The sequence below is a fragment of the Procambarus clarkii genome, chromosome 20 (assembly GCF_040958095.1).
Source record: "Procambarus clarkii isolate CNS0578487 chromosome 20, FALCON_Pclarkii_2.0, whole genome shotgun sequence".
Lineage (NCBI taxonomy): Eukaryota > Metazoa > Arthropoda > Malacostraca > Decapoda > Cambaridae > Procambarus > Procambarus clarkii.
The window spans coordinates 11,901,764-11,924,504 of NC_091169.1; the positions used below are offsets into that span (position 1 = coordinate 11,901,764).

General features: G+C 48.7%; 1 protein-coding gene across 1 annotated transcript in view; it reads left to right on the forward strand.

Annotated features, from left to right (window-relative positions):
- The first annotated feature begins 3,498 nt into the window (after positions 1 to 3,498).
- Positions 3,499 to 22,741, forward strand: part of LOC123755352 (zinc finger protein 271-like) — a 38,963-nt gene continuing 19,720 nt past the window's right edge. The window contains exon 1 of the mRNA XM_045737893.2: positions 3,499 to 3,575. The gene's annotated coding sequence lies outside the window, so the exon portion shown is untranslated. The remainder of the gene's footprint in view (positions 3,576 to 22,741) is intronic.

Sequence of the window (22,741 nt, forward strand, 5' to 3'; positions counted from 1 at the left end):
ACTCTCCTCCCCCAGCCTCGTGACCCATGCTCTCCTTCCCCAGCCTCATGACCCACACTCTCCTCCCCCAGCCTCGGGACCCACACTCTCCTCCCCCAGCCTCGGGACCCTCACTCTCCTCCCCCAGCCCTGGGACCCACACTCTCCTCACCTAGCCTCGGGATCCTCTCTCTCCTCCTCCAGCCTCGGGACCCACACTCTCCTCATCCAGCCTCGGGACCCGGCCTCACTCTTCTTCCCCAGCCTCGGGACCCACACTCTCCTTCCCCAGCCCCAGGACCCACACTCTCCTCCCCCAGCCTCGGGACCCTCACTCTTCTTCCCCAGCCTCGGGACCCACACTCTCCTCCCCCAGCCTCGGGACCCTCACTCTCCTCCCCCAGCCTCGGGACCCACACTCTCCTCACCTAGCCTCGGGATCCTCTCTCTCCTCCTCCAGCCTCGGGACCCACACTCTCCTCCCCCAGCCTCGGGACCCTCACTCTTCTTCCCCAGCCTCGGGACCCACACTCTCCTTCCCCAGCCTCAGGACCCACACTCTCCTCCCCCAGCCTCGGGACCCTCACTCTCCTCCCCCAGCCTCGGGACCCTCACTCTTCTTCCCCAGCCTCGGGACCCACACTCTCCTCCCCCAGCCTCAGGACCCTCACTCTCCTCCCCCAGCCTCGGGACCCACACTCTCCTCCCCCAGCCTCGGGACCCTCACTCTTCTTCCCCAGCCTCGGGACCCACACTCTCCTTCCCCAGCCTCAGGACCCTCACTCTCCTCCCCCAGCCTCGGGACCCTCACTCTCCTCCCCCAGCCGTGGGACCCTGACTCTCCTCCCCCAGCCTCGGGACCCACACTCTCCTCCCCCAGCCTCGGGACCCTCACTCTTCTTCCCCAGCCTCGGGACCCACACTCTCCTTCCCCAGCCTCAGGACCCTCACTCTCCTCCCCCAGCCTCGGGACCCTCACTCTCCTCCCCCAGCCTCGGGACCCTGACTCTCCTCCCCCAGCCTCGGGACCCACACTCTCCTCCCCCAGCCTCGGGACCCACACTCTCCTCCCCCAGCCTCGGGAACCTCACTCTCCTCCCCCAGCCTCGGGACCCACACTCTCGTCCCCCAGCCTTAGGAGCCTCTCTCTCCTCCCCCAGCCTCGGGACCCACACTCTCCTCCCCCAGCCTCAGGAACCTCACTCTCCTCCCCCAGCCTCGGGACCCACACTCTCGTCCCCCAGCCTTAGGAGCCTCTCTCTCCTCCCCCAGCCTTATGACCCTCTCTCTCCTCCCCCAGCCTCGGGACCCACACTCTCCTCACCCAGCCTCGGGATCCTCTCTCTCCTCCCCCAGCCTCGGGACCCACACTCTCCTTCCCCAGCCTTAGGACCCTCTCTCTCCTCCCCAGCCTCGGGACCCACACTCTCCTCCCCCAGCCTCAGGACCCTCACTCTCCTCCCCCAGCCTCGGGACCCACACTCTCCTCCCCCAGCCTCGGGACCCCTCACTCTCCTCCCCCAGCCTCGGGACCCACACTCTCCTCCCCCAGCCTCGGGACCCCTCACTCTCCTCCCCCAGCCTCAGGACCCTATCTCTCCTCCCCCAGCCTCGGGACCCACACTCTTCTCCCCCAGCCTCGAGATCCACACTCTCCTCCCTCAGCCTCGGGACCCACACTCTCCCCCCCAGCCTCAGGACCCTCACTCTCCTCCTCCAGCCTTAGGACCCACACTCTCCTCCCCCAGCCTCGGGACCCTCTCTCTCCTCACCCAGCCTCAGGACCCTCTCTCTCCTCCCCCAGCCTCGGGACCCACACTCTCCTCCCCCCAGCTTCGATACCCACACTCTCCTCCCCCAGCCTCAGGACCCTATCTCTCCTCCCCCAGCCTCGGGACCCACACTCTCCTCCCCCAGCCTCGAGATCCACACTCTCCTCCCCCAGCCTCGGGACCCACACTCTCCTCCCCCCAGCTTCGATACCCACACTCTCCTCCCCCAGCCTCAGGACCCTATCTCTCCTCCCCCAGCCTCGGGACCCACACTCTCCTCCCCCAGCCTCGAGATCCACACTCTCCTCCCCCAGCCTCGGGACCCACACTCTCCCCCCCCAGCCTCAGGACCCTCACTCTCCTCCACCAGCCTCAGGACCCTCTCTCTCCTCCCCCAGCCTCGGGACCCTCTCTCTCCTCACCCAGCCTCAGGACCCTCTTTCTCCTCCACCAGCTTCAGGACCCTCTCTCTCCTCCCCCAGCCTCGGGACCCACACTCTCCTCCCCCCAGCTTCGATACCCACACTCTCCTCCCCCAGCCTCAGGACCCTCACTCTGCTCCCCCAGCCTCGGGACCCTGACTCTCCTCCACCAGCCTCAGGACCCACACTCTCCTCCTCCAGGTTCAGGACCCCCACTCTTCCCCCCCCCCAGCCTGTGTGGGGAGCAACATACTCCTGGTGTATTACCAGGGGCCGGACAACATCTGGCTCGTGTGTGGGGGAGCAACATACTCCTGGTGTATTACCAGGGGCCGGACAACATCTGGCTCGTGTGTGGGGGAGCAACATACTCCCGGTATATTACCAAGGGCCGGACAACATCTGGCTCGTGTGTGGGGGAGCAACATACTCCCGGTGTATTACCAAGGGCCGGACAACATCTGGCTCGTGTGTGGGGAGCAACATACTCCTGGTGTATTACCAGGGGCCGGACAACATCTGGCTCGTGTGTGGGGAGCAACATACTCCTGGTGTATTACCAGGGGCCGGACAACATCTGGCTCGTGTGTGGGGAGCAACATACTCCTGGTGTATTACCAGGGGCCGGACAACATCTGGCTCGTGTGTGGGGAGCAACATACTCCTGGTGTATTACCAGGGGCCGGACAACATCTGGCTCGTGTGTGGGGAGCAACATACTCCTGGTGTATTACCAGGGGCCGGACAACATCTGGCTCGTGTGTGGGGAGCAACATACTCCTGGTGTATTACCAGGGGCCGGACAACATCTGGCTCGTGTGTGGGGAGCAACATACTCCTGGTGTATTACCAGGGGCCGGACAACATCTGGCTCGTGTGTGGGGAGCAACATACTCCTGGTGTATTACCAAGGGCCTGACAACATCTGGCTCGTGTGTGGGGAGCAACATACTCCTGGTGTATTACCAGGGGCCGGACAACATCTGGCTCGTGTGTGGGGAGCAACATACTCCTGGTGTATTACCAGGGGCCGGACAACATCTGGCTCGTGTGTGGGGAGCAACATACTCCTGGTGTATTATCAAGGGCCTGACAACATCTGGCTCGTGTGTGGGGAGCAACATATTCCCGGTGTATTACCAAGGGCCTGACAACATCTGGCTCGTGTGTGGGGGAGCAACATATTCCTGGTGTATTACCAAGGGCCTGACAACATGTGGCTCGTGTGTGGGGGAGCATAAATGGTGGCGTAAAACATGAGAGCTGGCATCCGCCCGCCTCTTCAAGGTCTTTCCCATCCAGAATATTGTTAGCGTTCATTCCCAGCCCACACAACCCCTAGTGCAGCACTGTCCCTCCTGCACCACTCTTGCGTGTTGTTGAGTGTTTACACCAGTACCAGGTGAGGCACAGCTATTGTGTGATGTTGTGTGTTTACACCAGTACCAGGTGAGGCACGGCTATTGTGTGATGTTGTGTGTTTACACCAGTACCAGGTGAGGCACGGCTATTGTGTGATGTTGTGTGTTTACACCAGTACCAGGTGAGGCACGGCTATTGTGTGATGTTGTGTGTTTACACCAGTACCAGGTGAGGCACGGCTATTGTGTGATGTTGTGTGTTTACACCAGTACCAGGTGAGGCACGGCTATTGTGTGATGTTGTGTGTTTACACCAGTACCAGGTGAGGCACGGCTATTGTGTGATGTTGTGTGTTTACACCAGTACCAGGTGAGGCACGGCTATTGTGTGATGTTGTGTGTATACACCAGTACCAGGTGAGGCACGGCTATTGTGTGATGTTGAGTGTTTACACCAGTACCAGGTGAGGCACGACTGTTGTGGAATGTGGTTTCACATCACAAAGTGTTATTGATAACGATATACGGCTTCATAATGGTCCAGGGCGAACCGAAACATAGTCGTCTCTTCATCTGGTGTGTGGTTTGGTCATTAAAATTGTGATTATAGTGTTAAGTGTGAGTAATACAACAGTAGGAGTATTCACAGTCAACAACAGTAGGAGTGCACACACAGGCAACAACAGGAGTATACACACAGGCAACAACAGGAGGAGTATACACACAGGCAACAACAGGAGGAGTGAACACAGGAGTGTGTACAGGAGTGTACACAGAAGTGTACTCTCCTGTGTACACAGGAGTGTTGAGAGGAAGGGGAGAAGGCTGGTGGAGTCAAAGTTAAACAACTGGATGAACATAGAGTATTAATTGTACAAATGAATATGCATTTAACACCAAGGTCCGACTTGTGGAACTTTGTATTCATAAAGATATACTAATATGACTTGCAGATATGTTCAGGTGGTGAGGTGGGTGGCTGGTGAGGTGGGTGGATGGTGAGGTGGGTGGTTGGTGAGGTGGGTGGTTGGTGAGGCGGGTGGTTGGTGAGGTGGGTGGTTGGTGAGGTGGGTGGTTGGTGAGGTGGGTGGTTGGTGAGGTGGGTGGTTGGTGAGGCGGGTGGTTGGTGAGGTGGGTAGTTGGTGAGGTGGGTGGTTGGTGAGGTGGGTGGTTGGTGAGGTGGGTGGTTGGTGAGGTGGGTGGTTGGTGAGGTGGGTGGTTGGTGAGGCGGGTGGTTGGTGAGGTGGGTGGCTGGTGAGGTGGGTGGATGGTGAGGTGGGTGGTTGGTGAGGTGGGTGGTTGGTGAGGCGGGTGGTTGGTGAGGTGGGTGGTTGGTGAGGTGGGTGGTTGGTGAGGTGGGTGGTTGGTGAGGTGGGTGGTTGGAGAGGTGGGTGGTTGGTGAGGTGGGTGGTTGGTGAGGTGGGTGGTTGGTGAGGCGGGTGGTTGGTGAGGTGGGTGGTTGGTGAGGTGGGTGGTTGGTGAGGCGGGTGGTTGGTGAGGTGGGTGGTTGGTGAGGTGGGTGGTTGGTGAGGTGGGTGGTTGGTGAGGTGGGTGGTTGGAGAGGTGGGTGGTTGGTGAGGTGGGTGGTTGGTGAGGTGGGTGGTTGGTGAGGTGGGTGGTTGGTGAGGTGGGTGGTTGGTGAGGTGGGTGGTTGGTGAGGTGGGTGGTTGGTGAGGTGGGTGGTTGGAGAGGTGGGTGGTTGGTGAGGTGGGTGGTTGGTGAGGTGGGTGGTTGGTGAGGTGGGTGGTTGGTGAGGTGGGTGGTTGGAGAGGTGGGTGGTTGGTGAGGTGGGTGGTTGGTGAGGTGGGTGGTTGGTGAGGTGGGTGGTTGGTGAGGTGGTTGGTTGGAGAGATGGGTGGTTGGTGAGGTGGGTGGTTGGTGAGGTGGGTGGTTGGTGAGGTGGGCGGCTTGTGAGGTGGTTGGTTGGTGAGGTGGGTGGTTGGTGAGGTGGGTGGTTGGTGAGGTGGTTGGTTGGAGAGGTGGGTGGTTGGTGAGGTGGGTGGTTGGTGAGGTGGGTGGTTGGTGAGGTGGGTGGTTGGTGAGGTGGGTGGTTGGTGAGGTGGTTGGTTGGAGAGGTGGGTGGTTGGTGAGGTGGGTGGTTGGTGAGGTGGTTGGTTGGTGAGGTGGGTGGCTTGTGAGGTGGTTGGTTGGTGAGGTGGGTGGTTGGTGAGGTGGGTGGTTGGTGAGGTGGTTGGTTGGAGAGGTGGGTGGTTGGTGAGGTGGGTGGCTGGTGAGGTGGGTGGCTGGTGAGGTGGGTGGTTGGTGAGGTGGGTGGTTGGTGAGGTGGGTGGCTTGTGAGGTGGTTGGTTGGAGAGGTGGGTGGTTGGTGAGGTGGGTGGTTGGTGAGGTGGGTGGTTGGTGAGGTGGGTGGTTGGTGAGGTGGGTGGCTGGTGAGGTGGGTGGTTGGTGAGGTGGGTGGCTGGTGAGGTGGGTGGTTGGTGAGGTGGGTGGTTGGTGATGTGGGTGGCTGGTGAGGTGGGTGGTTGGTGAGGTGGGTGGATGGTGAGGTGGGTGGTTGGTGAGGTGGGTGGTTGGTGAGGTGGGTGGTTGGTGAGGTGGGTGGGTGGTTGGTGAGGTGGGTGGTTGGTGAGGTGGGTGGCTGGTGAGGTGGGTGGTTGGTGAGGTGGGTGGCTGGTGAGGAGGGTGGTTGGTGAGGTGGGTGGTTGGTGAGGTGGGTGGTTGGTGAGGTGGGTGGTTGGTGAGGTGGGTGGTTGGTGAGGTGGGTGGTTGGTGAGGTGGGTGGTTGGTGAGGTGGGTGGCTGGTGAGGTGGGTGGTTGGTGAGGTGGGTGGCTGGTGAGGTGGGTGGCTGGTGAGGTGGGTGGTTGGTGAGGTGGGTGGCTGTTGAGGTGGGTGGTTGGTGAGGTGGGTGGTTGGTGAGGTGGGTGGTCGGTGAGGTGGGTGGTCGGTGAGGTGGGTGGTCGGTGAGGTGGGTGGTTGGTGAGGTGGGTGGTTGGTGAGGTGGGTGGCTGGTGAGGTGGGTGGCTGGTGAGGTGGTTGGTTGGTGAGGTGGGTGGCTGGTGAGGTGGTTGGTTGGTGAGGTGGGTGGCTGGTGAGGTGGGTGGTTGGTGAGGTGGGTGACTGGTGAGGTGGGTGGCTGGTGAGGTGGTTGGTTGGTGAGGTGGTTGGTTGGTGAGGTGGGTGGCTGGTGAGGTGGGTGGTTGGTGAGGTGGGTGGCTGGTGAGGTGAGTGGTTGGTGAGGTGGGTGGTTGGTGAGGTGGGTGGTTGGTGAGGTGGGTGACTAGTGAGGTGGGTGACTAGTGAGGTGGGTGGTTGGTGAGGTGGGTGGTTGGTGAGGTGGGTGGTTGGTGAGGTGGGTGGTTGGTGAGGTGGGTGGTCGGTGAGGTGGGTGGTCGGTGAGGTGGGTGGTCGGTGAGGTGGGTGGTTGGTGAGGTGGGTGGTTGGTGAGGTGGGTGGCTGGTGAGGTGGGTGGCTGGTGAGGTGGTTGGTTGGTGAGGTGGGTGGCTGGTGAGGTGGTTGGTTGGTGAGGTGGGTGGCTGGTGAGGTGGGTGGTTGGTGAGGTGGGTGGTTGGTGAGGTGGGTGACTGGTGAGGTGGGTGGCTGGTGAGGTGGTTGGTTGCTGAGGTGGTTGGTTGGTGAGGTGGGTGGCTGGTGAGGTGGGTGGTTGGTGAGGTGGGTGGCTGGTGAGGTGAGTGGTTGGTGAGGTGGGTGGTTGGTGAGGTGGGTGGTTGGTGAGGTGGGTGACTAGTGAGGTGGGTGACTAGTGAGGTGGGTGACTAGTGAGGTGGGTGGTTGGTGAGGTGGGTGGTTGGTGAGGTGGGTGGTCGGTGAGGTGGGTGGTCGGTGAGGTGGGTGGTTGGTGAGGTGAGTGGCTGGTGAGGTGGGTGGCTGGTGAGGTGGGTGGCTGGTGAGGTGGGTGGTTGGTGAGGTGGGTGGTTGGTGAGGTGGGTGGTTGGTGAGGTGGGTGACTAGTGAGGTGGGTGAATGGTGAGGTGGGTGGTTGGTGAGGTGGGTGGTTGGTGAGGTGGGTGGTTGGTGAGGTGGGTGGTTGGTGAGGTGGGTGGTTGGTGAGGTGGGTGGTTGGTGAGGTGGGTGGCTGGTGAGGTGGGTGGCTGGTGAGGTGGGTGGTTGGTGAGGTGGGTGACTGGTGAGGTGGGTGGCTGGTGAGGTGGGTGGTTGGTGAGGTGGGTGGTTGGTGAGGTGGGTGACTGGTGAGGTGGGTGGTTGGTGAGGTGGGTGGCTGGTGAGGTGGGTGGTTGGTGAGGTGGGTGGTTGGTGAGGTGGGTGACTGGTGAGGTGGGTGGTTGGTGAGGTGGGTGGTTGGAGAGGTGGGTGGTTGGTGAGGTGGGTGGTTGGTGAGGTGGGTGGTTGGTGAGGTGGGTGGTTGGAGAGGTGGGTGGTTGGTGAGGTGGGTGGTTGGTGAGGTGGGTGGTTGGTGAGGTGGGTGGCTTGTGAGGTGGTTGGTTGGTGAGGTGGGTGGTTGGTGAGGTGGGTGGTTGGTGAGGTGGTTGGTTGGAGAGGTGGGTGGTTGGTGAGGTGGGTGGTTGGTGAGGTGGGTGGTTGGTGAGGTGGGTGGTTGGTGAGGTGGGTGGTTGGTGAGGTGGGTGGTTGGTGAGGTGGTTGGTTGGAGAGGTGGGTGGTTGGTGAGGTGGGTGGTTGGTGAGGTGGTTGGTTGCTGAGGTGGGTGGCTTGTGAGGTGGTTGGTTGGTGAGGTGGGTGGTTGGTGAGGTGGGTGACTGGTGAGGTGGGTGGCTGGTGAGGTGGTTGGTTGGTGAGGTGGTTGGTTGGTGAGGTGGGTGGCTGGTGAGGTGGGTGGTTGGTGAGGTGGGTGGTTGGTGAGGTGGGTGGCTGGTGAGGTGGGTGGTTGGTGAGGTGGGTGGTTGGTGAGGTGGGTGGGTGGTGAGGTGGGTGACTAGTGAGGTGGGTGGCTGGTGAGGTGGGTGGTTGGTGAGGTGGGTGGTTGGTGAGGTGGGTGGCTGGTGAGGTGGGTGGTTGGTGAGGTGGGTGGTTGGTGAGGTGGGTGGCTGGTGAGGTGGGTGACTAGTGAGGTGGGTGGCTGGTGAGGAGGGTGGTTGGTGAGGTGGGTGGTTGGTGAGGTGGGTGGTTGGTGAGGTGGGTGGTTGGTGAGGTGGGTGGTTGGTGAGGTGGGTGGTTGGTGAGGTGGGTGGTTGGTGACGTGGGTGGCTGGTGAGGTGGGTGGCTAGTGAGGTGGGTGGTTGGTGAGGTGGGTGGCTGGTGAGGTGGGTGGTTGGTGAGGTGGGTGGTTGGTGAGGTGGGTGGTTGGTGAGGTGGGTGGTTGGTGAGGTGGGTGACTGGTGAGGTGGGTGGCTGGTTAGGTGGGTGGTTGGTGAGGTGGGTGGTTGGTGAGGTGGGTGGCTGGTGAGGTGAGTGGTTGGTGAGGTGGGTGGTTGGTGAGGTGGGTGGTTGGTGAGGTGGGTGGTTGGTGAGGTGGGTGGCTGGTGAGGAGGGTGGTTGGTGAGGTGGGTGGTTGGTGAGGTGGGTGGCTGGTGAGGTGGGTGGTTGGTGAGGTGGGTGGTTGGTGAGGTGGGTGGCTGGAGAGGTGGGTGGTTGGTGAGGTGGGTGGTTGGTGAGGTGGGTGGCTGGTGAGGTGGGTGGTTGGTGAGGTGGGTGGATGGTGAGGTGGGTGGTTGGTGAGGTGGGTGGTTGGTGAGGTGGGTGGTTGGTGAGGTGGGTGGTTGGTGAGGTGGGTGGTTGGTGAGGTGGGTGGTTGGTGAGGTGGGTGGCTGGTGAGGTGGGTGGTTGGTGAGGTGGGTGGCTGGTGAGGAGGGTGGTTGGTGAGGTGGGTGGTTGGTGAGGTGGGTGGTTGGTGAGGTGGGTGGTTGGTGAGGTGGGTGGTTGGTGAGGTGGGTGGCTTGTGAGGTGGTTGGTTGGTGAGGTGGGTGGTTGGTGAGGTGGGTGGTTGGTGAGGTGGTTGGTTGGAGAGGTGGGTGGTTGGTGAGGTGGGTGGTTGGTGAGGTGGGTGGTCGGTGAGGTGGGTGGTTGGTGAGGTGGGTGGTTGGTGAGGTGGTTGGTTGGTGAGGTGGGTGGCTGGTGAGGTGGGTGGTTGGTGAGGTGGGTGGTTGGTGAGGTGGGTGGCTGGTGAGGTGGTTGGTTGGAGAGGTGGGTGGTTGGTGAGGCGGGTGGTTGGTGAGGTGGGTGGTTGGTGAGGTGGGTGGCTGGTGAGGTGGGTGGTTGGTGAGGTGGGTGGTTGGTGAGGTGGATGGTTGGTGAGATGGGTGGTTGGTGAGGTGGGTGGTTGGTGAGGTGGGTGGTTGGTGAGGTGGGTGGTTGGTGAGGTGGGTGGCTGGTGAGGTGGGTGGTTGGTGAGGTGGGTGGCTGGAGAGGTGGGTGGTTGGTGAGGTGGGTGGTTGGTGAGGTGGGTGGCTGGTGAGGTGGGTGGTTGGTGAGGTGGGTGGATGGTGAGGTGGGTGGTTGGTGAGGTGGGTGGTTGGTGAGGTGGGTGGTTGGTGAGGTGGGTGGTTGGTGAGGTGGGTGGTTGGTGAGGTGGGTGACTAGTGAGGTGGGTGGTTGGTGAGGTGGGTGGTTGGTGAGGTGGGTGGTTGGTGAGGTGGGTGGTTGGTGAGGTGAGTGGTTGGTGAGGTGGGTGGTTGGTGAGGTGGGTGGTTGGTGAGGTGGGTGGCTGGTGAGGTGGGTGGTTGGTGAGGTGGGTGGCTGGTGAGGAGGGTGGTTGGTGAGGTGGGTGGTTGGTGAGGTGGGTGGTTGGTGAGGTGGGTGGTTGGTGAGGTGGGTGGTTGGTGAGGTGGGTGGTTGGTGAGGTGGGTGGTTGGTGAGGTGGGTGGTTGGTGAGGTGGGTGACTAGTGAGGTGGGTGGTTGGTGAGGTGGGTGGTTGGTGAGGTGGGTGGTTGGTGAGGTGGGTGGTTGGTGAGGTGAGTGGTTGGTGAGGTGGGTGGCTGGTGAGGTGGGTGGCTGGTGAGGTGGGTGGTTGGTGAGGTGGGTGGTTGGTGAGGTGGGTGACTGGTGAGGTGGGTGACTGGTGAGGTGGGTGGCTGGTTAGGTGGGTGGCTGGTTAGGTGGGTGGTTGGTGAGGTGGGTGGCTGGTGAGGTGAGTGGTTGGTGAGGTGAGTGGTTGGTGAGGTGGGTGGTTGGTGAGGTGGGTGGTTGGTGAGGTGGGTGGTTGGTGAGGTGGGTGGCTGGTGAGGTGAGTGGTTGGTGAGGTGGGTAGTTGGTGAGGTGGGTGGTTGGTGAGGTGGGTGGTTGGTGTGAAGGGTTGGCTGGTGAGGTTTGTAGCTGGTGAGGTGGGTGGCTGGTGAGGTGGGTGGCTAGTGATGTGGGTAGCTGTTGTGGTGGGTGGCTGGTGTGAAGGGTTGGCTAGTGAGGTGGGTGGCTGGTGTGTGGGTAGCTGTTGAGGTGGTGGCTGGTGTGGTGGTTGGCTGATGAGGTGGGTGGCTGGTTTCTTTTTCTTTACTTCGAACGAAGATTACTTTCTGAGAAATCTTCTTCCAATTAAACCAAGATGCAAGAGCACTAGTCATGAGGATAGAAGCCCTAAACAAGAAAATAATCAATACAGAATATGTATTAATTGTCAATGAAACATGAATAAATTAATTCATATTCAATTGAATAAATGAATTCAAAAAGAAAGGTGAAACGCTATTCAACCTCTGAAGAGTCAACTAACACAACACCTGTACCCCCCTATTAGACTATTTTACAGGAACTTCTTTTCGACAGCACATAAAACGGAGGAAAGGGTCCTGAAAGATATTATTGATAGGAACGTTATCCCTACAGTCAAAAATCAGAAAATAGAATTGACAATTTACTACAAAAACAAAAAAACGGTTAACCTTCTCAAGGAAAACACCCCAGACACTAAACAGAACGCCCTGAAGGAAACCAACGTCGTCTATGCCTTCACATGCCCGCTTTGGGACTGTAAGCCCCAAAGAACTCAGTATATAGGCAAGACGACAGACATATAATCTCTTTCCAGGGGATTAACAATGCATAAACTACAGGGCTCCATAAAGGAACATATAATCTCCTCTCACAACCATACCATCACCAGAGAAATCTTAACAAGCAATACAGAAATCATCAATAAATACAGCAATAGCAGGAGACTCGACATCAGCGAGGCACTACACATCAAAAAGCCAACACCAGGAATCAACAGCCAATTAATGCACAACTATATTCTACCCACTTCAAGACCCCGAACCAACATAGAAGCAGCAAGAGGAGGTATGGGCCAATAGGTCTTCTTCAATTACTTCCATTCTTATGTTTTCATACCCATTGTTTCGTGTTCTGTCTTAGCTTTGTCCCCTCACCCAAAACTTTTGTGCCATATCACCTCACCCAAAACGAGTATAAGTATGATGTATTTATGTGTAAACTAAGTATTTGAAAATGTAATAAGCATTATGAAACGCATTCAAGCATCAGACTATAAATAAAGAATGAATTTTGAAGAGTTAATTTATCAATTACCGTCGGCAGTGAAGAAGAACGTAAAAAATATTGAGAAGATTCGTGTTAGAATTGTTAATCTTACCCTTTCGGTCATATTTAACAACATATGTTTACAAGAAAGACTGCTACCAAAATATACTAATATTAAAACACACGACCCAGCAGCAAGAAACCAAGCCTTCACGATAAAATATCGCCAAGATCTGATTCGAAATCAGATACACAAGGCAGAAAATGAGATCAACGATGGCAAAACGCAACTACTTCATGCTACAGACCAATGGAGAAACACAAACATCGACGAAGACACCTGTACTCGAATCGACCAACACCTCGACATCCTTACAGATCGACATCGCCACAACACCGAAACCAGGATCATCCAGAGACTGACAGCATTATTTGGAGGACCTATTGCGATTCCATGACCCCGAGATGACTTCACAAACCTTGCTGGAATCAACCTCACTGAGGACCAAATCACTCTCTTAAATCTGGGTATAAACTGTCATTGGGCTCTCAGAAACAGCTCAGGATGGAAGCAAGTCGATGAAGAACTCTGTAGGGTAAGGCAGGTCCTAGTCAACAATAGCTTCTCTAACGGTTTTGTTGAAGACATTATAAAAAGAAAGGTGAAACGCCATGCAACCTCTGAAGAGTCAACTAACACAACTTGTACTCCCTATTAGACTATTGTACAGGAACTTCTTTTCGACAGCTCATAAAACGGAGGAAAGGGTCCTGAATGATATTTTTAATAGGAATGTTATCCCTACAGACAAAAATCAGAAAATATAATTAACAATTTACTACAAAAACAAAAAAACGGCCAACCTACTCATGAAAAACACCCCAGACACCAAACAGAACGCCCTGAAGGAAACCAACGTCGTCTATGCCTTCCACGTGCCCGCTTCAGGACTGTAAGCCCCAAAGAACTCAGTATGTAGGCAGGACAACAACGTCTCTTTCTAGGCGATTAACCAAGCACAAACAACAGGGTTCCACCAAGGAATATATAATCTCTTCTCACAACCAGACTATCATCAGAGAAATCTTAACAAGCAACACAAAAATCATCGATAAATTTAGCAATAGCGGGAGACTCGACATCAGCGAGGCACTACACATCAAAAAGTCAACACCAGCAATCAACAGCCAATTAATGCACAACTATATTCTACCCACTTCATGATCCCAAACCAACATAGAAGCAGAAAGAGGAGGTAGGCCTCTTCCAATAGGCCTTCTGCTGTTCCATTCTTATGATTTCATACCCATTGTTTCGTGTTCTGTCTTAGCTTTGTCACCTCACCCAAAACGAGTATAAGTATGATGTATGTTATGTGTAAACTAGTCTTTGAAAATGTAATAAGCATTACGAAACTCGTTCAGGCGTCAGACCAAAATTAAAAGAATGAATTTTGGAGAGGTAATTTTTCAATTACCCTCGACAGTGGAGAAAAACGTAAGAAATATTGAGAAGATTCGTGTTAGAAAGGGAAGCAGTCCTCACTGCAGTCCAGGAACATTGCCCAAGCATTCTCCCGTTTGTGTCAGCAGGCTACAGCAAAGACTCAACCCTCCTGTTTGGCAAACATGAAGTCACCTCAGCAGAGGAAATTCAACAGGGAGACCCACTTACACCCTTCCTCTTTTGCATAGCGGTTCGAGAAATTACAACCAGACTGTCCAGTGAGTTCAACATCTGGTTCCTGGATGATGGCACTCTGACAGGCACACAAGACTCCCTGCTGGAAGACCTGCAGCTGGTGAAGACACAAGGGGAGACCATGGGTCTCGTTTTTAACCCCTCCAAGTGGGAAATTATTGCAACCAGTGAGGTAATTATTAGAGCAGTGAAATCAGTTTTACCAAAAGCCTCAGTCATTAAACCCACCGACAGCACACTACTTGGAGCACCTCTGGGCCACAATGCCATTGCTGCAGTCCTTGACGAAAAGTTTAGAAACCTAAAGAGGATGGAAGCAAGAATAGGGGACTTGGACTCCCATGATGTCCTCTACCTTCTCATAAAGTGCTTTACCTTGCCCAGGCTAACATACTTCTTAAGGTATGTGCACCAACTTTTGGCAACCCACTTCTAAATCAATATGATGAGCTCCTCAGGTCAATATTCAGGAAGGCGCTCAACCTAGATTTAGATGACAGTCAGTGGGACCAAGCAACACTACCAGTGAGATTAGGGGGGATAGGCATACGAAAGGCAACTGAGGTAGCACTTCCAGCATTCTTATCCTCATGAACAGCAGCCAACGAATTGGTAGGGCAGATCCTATCAGAGCGTATGAGAGAGACAGCGGGAACTCATGATCAAACGTTCATCGAAGCAGCCAGACAATGGGACACCATTGCACACCCTCAACCCCGACCACAAGTCCCAAAAGACCACAAGCAGGCCCACTGGGATAGCCCCATAATGAAAAAGACTGTCACATCAATGATTGACAATGCTGATGCTGAAAGCAAAGCCCGCCTCCTAGCGGTAACAGCACCCCACGCCGGGGAATTTTTATTTGCTGTGCCCAATGCAGCCCTGGGAACTCGCCTCAGTCATGACGCTCTCCGCATTGGAGTTGCCCTTCGCCTTGCTGCCCCCATCCTCACCGAACATAGGTGCATCTGCAGAACTGCGATGGCAGACCAATATGGTCGTCATGGTCTGGTATGTCGTAAATCACAGGGTAAGATTGCAAGACAATGAGAAGTCAACGACATCATCAAGAGGAGCCTCGCCACAGCCCGGCACAAAGAGAACCACACTTATCCAGACCTAACGACCCTCAGAAGCGCCCAGATTGGGTCACCTTGCTTCCTTGGAAGGATGGTAAGCAAGTGGTGTGGGACTACACGTGCACTGCCACACTGGCCAGTACCTACCTCCACTACAGCACACGTGAAAGCGGTGGTGCTGCTTCTTTCAGGGAATTGCAGAAAAATATTAAATACAGAGGTCTGGTACACTGCTACAGCTTTGTTCCGATCTGCTCGGAGACCCTCGGTTCGTAGGGAAAATGTGCTTTGAAGTTCCTGAAGGAATTGGGCGACAAATTGATCAGCGCTAAAAAATACCAGAGAGCAAAGAGGTTCTTGTTCCAGCGCCTCAGTGTTGCGATTTAGAGGGGAAATGCCTGTTGCGTATTGGGCACTAGTCCAATTTCAGAGGAATTCGAAGAAGTATTTAACCTTGCAACAATGATCGAACCCGTCTGTGACATTCTTCAATATTTCCCATTCTCGTGTTTTTCAAGAGATCCATAACCTAATATATATATATATATATATATATATATATATATATATATATATATATATATATATATATATATATATATATATATATATATATATATATATATATATATATATATATATATATATATATATATATATATATATATGCAATTGCCGATCACAAAACACTGATCATTTTATGCGGAAAATCCACAGAGAAATATGAAATGAGGTGAACGTTTCGGCTTTGTTAAAGCCTTTGTCCTTTGGACAAAGGCTTTAACAAAGCCGAAACGTTCACCTCATTTCATATTTCTCTGTGGATTTTCCGCATATATATATATATATATATATATATATATATATATATATATATATATATATATATATATATATATATATATATATATATATATATATATATATATATATATATATATATAGACATATGTCGTACCTAGTAGCCAGAACTCACTTCTCAGCCTACTATGCAAGGCCCGATTTGCCTAATAAGCCAAGTTTTCATGAATTAATGTTTTTTCGTCTACCTAACGTACCTAACCTAACCTAACCTAGCTTTTTTTGGCTACCTAACCTAACCTTACCTATATATATAGGTTAGGTTAGGTTAGGTAGGGTTGGTTAGGTTCGGTCATATATCTACGTTAATTTTAACTCCAATAAAAAAAAATTGACCTCATACATAGTGAAAAGGGTAGCTTTATCATTTCACAAGAAAAAAATTATAGTAAATATATTAATTCAGGAAAACTTGGCTTATTAGGCAAATCGGGCCTTGAATAGTAGGCTGAGAAGTGAGTTCTGGCTACTAGGTACGACATATATATATATATATATATATATATATATATATATATATATATATATATATATATGTCGTACCTAGTAGCCAGAACGCACTTCTCAGCCTACTATTCAAGGCCCAATTTGCCTAATAAGCCAAGTTTTCATGAATTAATGTTTTTTCGACGACCTAACCTACCTAACCTAACCTAACCTACCTTTTTCGGTTACCTAACCCAACCTAACCTATAAAGATAGGTTAGGTTAGGTTAGGTAGGGTTGGTTAGGTTTGGTCATATATCTACGTTAATTTTAACTACAATAAAATAAAATTGACCGCATACATAATGAAATTGGTAGCTTTATCATTTCATAAGAAAAAAATTAGAGAAAATATATTAATTTAGGAAAACTTGGCTTATTAGGCAAATCGGGCCTTGCATAGTAGGCTGAGAAGTGCGTTCTGGCTACTAGGTACGACATATATATATATATATATATATATATATATATATATATATATGTCGTACCTAGTAGCCAGAACGCACTTCTCAGCCTACTATGCAAGGCCCAATTTGCCTAATAAGCCAAGTTTTCATGAATTAATTGTTTTTCGACTACCTAACCTAACCTAACATTTTCGGCTACCTAACCTAACCTAACCTATAAAGATAGGTTAGGTTAGGTTAGGTAGGGTTGGTTAGGTTCGGTCATATATCTACGTTAATTTTAACTCCAATAAAAAAGTGACCTCATACATAATGAAATGCATAGCTTTATCATTTCATAAGAAAAAATTAGAGAAAATATATTAATTCAGGAAAACTTGGCTTATTAGGCAAATCGGACCTTGCATAGTAGGCCGAGAAGTGCGTTCTGGCTACTAGGTACAACATATATATATATATATATATATATATATATATATATATATATATATATATATATATATATATATATATATATATATATATATATATATATATATGTATATATATATATATATATATATATATATATATATATATATATATATATGTATATATATATACATATATATATATATATATATGTATATATATACATATATATATATATATATATATATATATATATATATATATATATATATATATATATATATATATATATATATATATATATATATATATTATTAAATATGACCGAAAAAGTAAGATTAATAATTCTAACACGAATTTTCTCAATCTTTCGTACATTTCGTTTCACTCTTGGAGGTAAATCAAAAATCAATTCTCCAAAATTCATTTTTATTTCTAGTCTGACGCGACACGGGCGCGTTTCGTAAAACTTATTACATTTTCAAAGACTTTAGTTCACAAATACACAACTGAATAGAACTTACGCATCTCCGATTTTATATCTACATTTGAGTTAGGTGGAAGGGGTGATGTGGCATTAACACAAGACAGAACAAGATGTGGTATTAATAGGGTATTAATTTCATCAACACAAGACAGAACAAGAGTATTAATAGGGTATTAATTTCATCAACACAAGACAGAACACGAAACAATGGATATGGAATAGAAGTGTTTGTAGAAAGCCTATTGGTCCATATTTCTTGATTCTTCTATATTGGAGCGGAGTCTTGAGGTGGGTAGAATATAGTTGTGCAATAATTGGCTGTTGATTGCTGGTGTTGACTTCTTGATGTGTAGTGCCTCGCAAACGTCAAGCCGCCTGCTATCGCTGTATCTATCGATGATTTCTGTGTTGTTTACTAGGATTTCTCTGGCGATGGTTTGGTTGTGGGAAGAGATTATATGTTCCTTAATGGAGCCCTGTTGCTTATGCATCGTTAAACGCCTAGAAAGAGATAGGCGTATTCTATATATATATAGGCGTTAAACGCCTATATATATATATATATATATATATATATATATATATATATATATATATATATATATATATATATATATATATATATATATATATATATTATATAAATATATATATATATATATATATATATATATATATATATATATTCTATATATATATATATATATATATATATTCTATATATATATATATTCTATATATATATATATATATATATATATATATATATATATATATATATATATATATATATATATATATATATATATATATATATATATATATATATATATATATATGGCATGTCAAACGCCTCGTCAGCTTGGTCGACGTCATACCTATGTACTTACATTGAAGGTTACATCCTTCGTGGGGGCAAGTGTACATGTATACAACGCTTGACTGCTGTAGAGGGTTCTCCGTCGGCTTCGGGCTGTTTTTGATAAGGAGTTCGGAAGTCTTCTTGGTTTTGTAGAATATTATCAGGTTTATGTTTTGGTTAGGAGTAGTGCTTTTTACTCCTTTACGGATTATTTCTTTCATTATTCTTTCCTCTTTTATATGTTCACTGTGCATGGTTGATTTGTAATATAATTTTATTGGGGGTGTTGTGGTTTCTGTTCTAGGTTCTGAATTATACCAACGGTCCAAGTGTCTTCTTATAGCAGCGTTTATTTCCGCGTTGCTATATCCGTTGTTCACCAATACCTGAGTTACTCTTTCAAACTCTCTACTCACGTTGCTCCATTCAGAGCAGTGGGTAAGCGCTCGACGAATATAAGCATTGAGAACACTGGCTTTGTATCTTTGGGGGCACTCACTTCTACCGTTCAGGCATAATCCTATGTTGGTGGGCTTGGTATATACGTTGGTGCTTAAAGAGGTTCCTGTTTTTGTTATTAGTACATCCAAGAATGGCAGACTGTTATTTTCACTATTTTCATGTGTAAATCGGAGTACTGACTCTCTCTCTAGGTGTCTTTTTAGGTCAATTAGTTCATCTGAGTCTTTTACTATTACGAATATGTCATCTACATAACGGCAGTATACAGTTGGTTTTTGTCTGCTACTGAAGACCCTATCTTCGATGGTTCCCATATAAAAATTAGCAAATAAAACTCCTAAGGGGGAGCCCATTGCTACTCCGTCTATTTGTAAATACATGTCTCCTTGTGGACTGATGAAAGGGGCTTCCTTTGTACATGCTTCGAGAAGACTTTTCAAGTGTGGCTCAGGTATGTCTAATTTGGGGGTGCTCTCGTCTCTGTATACTCTGTCCAGTATCATTCCTATGGTTGTGTCGACTGGGACGTTGGTAAAAAGGGATTCAACGTCCAGGGAAGCGATGATTCCATCGGGCTGGGTAGATTTGATCAATTCTAGGAAATCTGCTGATGATTGTAGACTAAACTTACTTGGAGTGTATGGAGTTAGGAGTTCATTGAGTTTCTTTGCCAGGTGATAAGATGGGGTTGGTATTTGGCTGATTATAGGGCGTAGTGGGTTACCTGGTTTATGCGTCTTAACATTGCCGTAGGCATATCCTAAGCCATAGTCGCCTTGAAGTTTATTGAAATGCACACTACCTTTCTTTGCGTTGATTGCTGTAATTGTTTTGTTTACTTTCCGCTTAAGGTCTTCTACGGGGTTCCTCGTGATTCGTTGAAATTTGGAGTCGTCACTTAGGATGTCGCTAATTTTGTTCATGTATTCATGGGTAGGAATCAATACATATGCTGCTGTTTTGTCGGCTTTTCTTATTGTTACGTTTCGACATATATATATATATATATATATGTCGTACCTAGTAGCCAGAACGCACTTGTCAGCCTACTATGCAAAGCCCGATTTGCCTAATAAGACAAGTTTTACTGAATTAATATATTTTCTCTAATTTTTTTCTTATGAAATGATAAAGCTGCCCATTTCATTATGTAGGAGGTCAATTTTTTTTTATTGGAGGTAAAATTAACGTAGATATATGACCGAACCTAACCAACCCTTCCTAACCTAACCTAACCTATCTTTATAGGTTAGGTTAGGTTAGGTTGCCGAGAAAGTTAGGTTAGGTAGGTCAGGTCGTCGAAAAAACATTATTTCATGAAAACTTGGCTTATTAGGCAAATCGGGCCTTGCATAGTAGGCTAAGAAGTGCGTTCTGGCTACTAGGTTCGACACACACATATATATATATATATATATATATATATATATATATATATATATATATATTTATATATATATATATATATATATATATATATATATATATATATATATATATATATATATATATATATATATATATATATTGGCAGGTGGAGTCCGGATTTCTTGGCGTTCACAGTTTCGATCAGTTTGTTGACCTTTGCCTTTAATTCGGCTGTAGTGTCCTTCGTTACCCTTTTCGTTATCTGGCGAAAATGAACATCATACTCTCTGACCAAACTAAGTTCCAAAGGGTAACGAAGGACACTACAGCCGAATTAAAGGCAAAGGTCAACAAACTGATCGAAACTGTGAACGCCAAGAAATCCGGACTCCACCTGCCAAAGATCATTGGGGAATATAAACCTGGATATGCGTATGGAAATGTCAAGACACACAAGCCTGGAAACCCACTTTGGCCAATCATTAGCCAGATACCCACACCCACCTACAGACTGGCGAAGCGACTCAATGGCCTGCTGACTCCTTATGTTCCTTGCGCCTTCAGCCTGAAGTCTCCAAAGGAATTTGTTGACTTACTGCGGGGCACACGGGCCACAGGGATAAGAGCCTCGTTGGACGTAGAAGCGCTGTTTACCAACGTACCTGTGGACGAGACAATCGGGATGATAGCCGAAAGAGTGTATTGTGATCCAGCCTGTACTCCTCTTGACATACCAGAAAATATTCTAAGGAAACTACTCCAAGCTTGTACTAAAGAGGCACCCTTCTTGAGCCCGGATGGGCACATGTATAAGCAAGTAGATGGGGTCGCCATGGGTTCTCCCCTAGGTGTCCTGTTTGCAAACTTCTACATGGGTACCATCGAGCAAAAAGTCTTAGTCGACATGAACTTGAAACCGGCCATATACTGCAGGTATGTTGACGACATTTTTACACAGGTACCTGATGTCAGACATCTGCAGGAGCTGAAGGAGGCATTTGAGCAGAGTTCCGTGCTGCGTTTCACTTACGAGATGGAAAAGGATGGGAAGCTGCCCTTTCTAGATGTAACAGTCATGGAAAAGAGCGGAGGTTTCCACACTGCAGTCTACACTAAGGAAACGAACATAGGAATGTGCCTAAATGCCAACAGCGACTGCCCAGACAGGTACAAGAGGAGTGTTGTTAACGCTTATGTCGACCGTGCTCTCAGCCACAGCTCAGAATGGAAGCAAGTCGACGAAGAACTCTGTAGGGTAAGGCAGGTCCTAGTCAACAACGGCTTCTCCAATGGTTTCGTCGAAGACATCATAAGAAGGAAAGTGAAATGCCATGCAACCTCTGAAGAGACAACTAACACAACACCTATACCCCCTATCAGACTATTTTACAGGAACTTCTTTTCCACAGCTCATAAAACGGAGGAAAGGGTCCTGAAAGATATTGTTAATAGAAACGTTATCCCTACAGACAAAAATCAGAGGATACAACTGACGATTTAATATAAAACCAGAAAAACGGCCAGCCTACTCATGAGAAACTCTCCAGACACAAAACAGAACGCTTTAAAAGAGACTAACGTCGTCTATGCCTTCAAATGCCCTCTTGGGGACTGTAAGCTCCAAAAAACCCAGTATATAGGCAAGACGACAACAACATCTCTTTCTAGGCGTTTAACGATGCATAAGCAACAGGGCTCCATTAAGGAACATATAATCTCTTCCCACAACCAAACCATCGCCAGAGAAATCCTAGTAAACAACACAGAAATCATCGATAGATACAGCGATAGCAGGCGGCTTGACGTTTGCGAGGCACTACACATCAAGAAGTCAACACCAGCAATCAACAGCCAATTAATGCACAACTATATTCTACCCACCTCAAGACTCCGCTCCAATATAGAAGCATCAAGAAATATGGACCAATAGGCTTTCTACAATCACTTCTATTCAATACCCATTGTTTCGTGTTCTGTCTTGTGTTGATGAAATTAATACCCTATTAATGCCACCTCTTGTTCTGTCTTGTGTTGATGAAATTAATACCCTATTAATGAACCTCACCCCATCCACCTCTCTCAAATGTAGATATAAAATCGGAGATGCGTAAGTTCTATTCAGTTGTGTATTTGTAAACTAAAGTCTTTGAAAATGTAATAAGTTTTACGAAACGCGCTCGTGTCGCGTCAGACTAGAAATAAAAATGAATTTTGGAGAATTGATTTTTGATTTACCTCCAACAGTAAAAAGAAATGTACGAAAGATTGAGAAAAGTTGTGTTAGAATTATTAATCTTACTTTTTCGGTTATATTTAATAATATATATATATATATATATATATATATATATATATATATATATATATATATATATATATATATATATATATATATATAATATATATATATATATATATATATATATATATATATATATATATATATATATAATATATATATATATATATATATATATATATATATATATATATATATATATATATATATATATATATATATATATATATATATATATATATATATATATATATGTCGTACCTAGTAGCCAGAACGCACTTCTCAGCCTACTATGCAAGGCCCGATTTGCCTAATAAGCCAAGTTTTACTGAATTAATATATTTTCTCTAATTTTTTTCTAATGAAATGATAAAGCTACCCATTTCATTATGTATGAGGTCAATTTTTTTT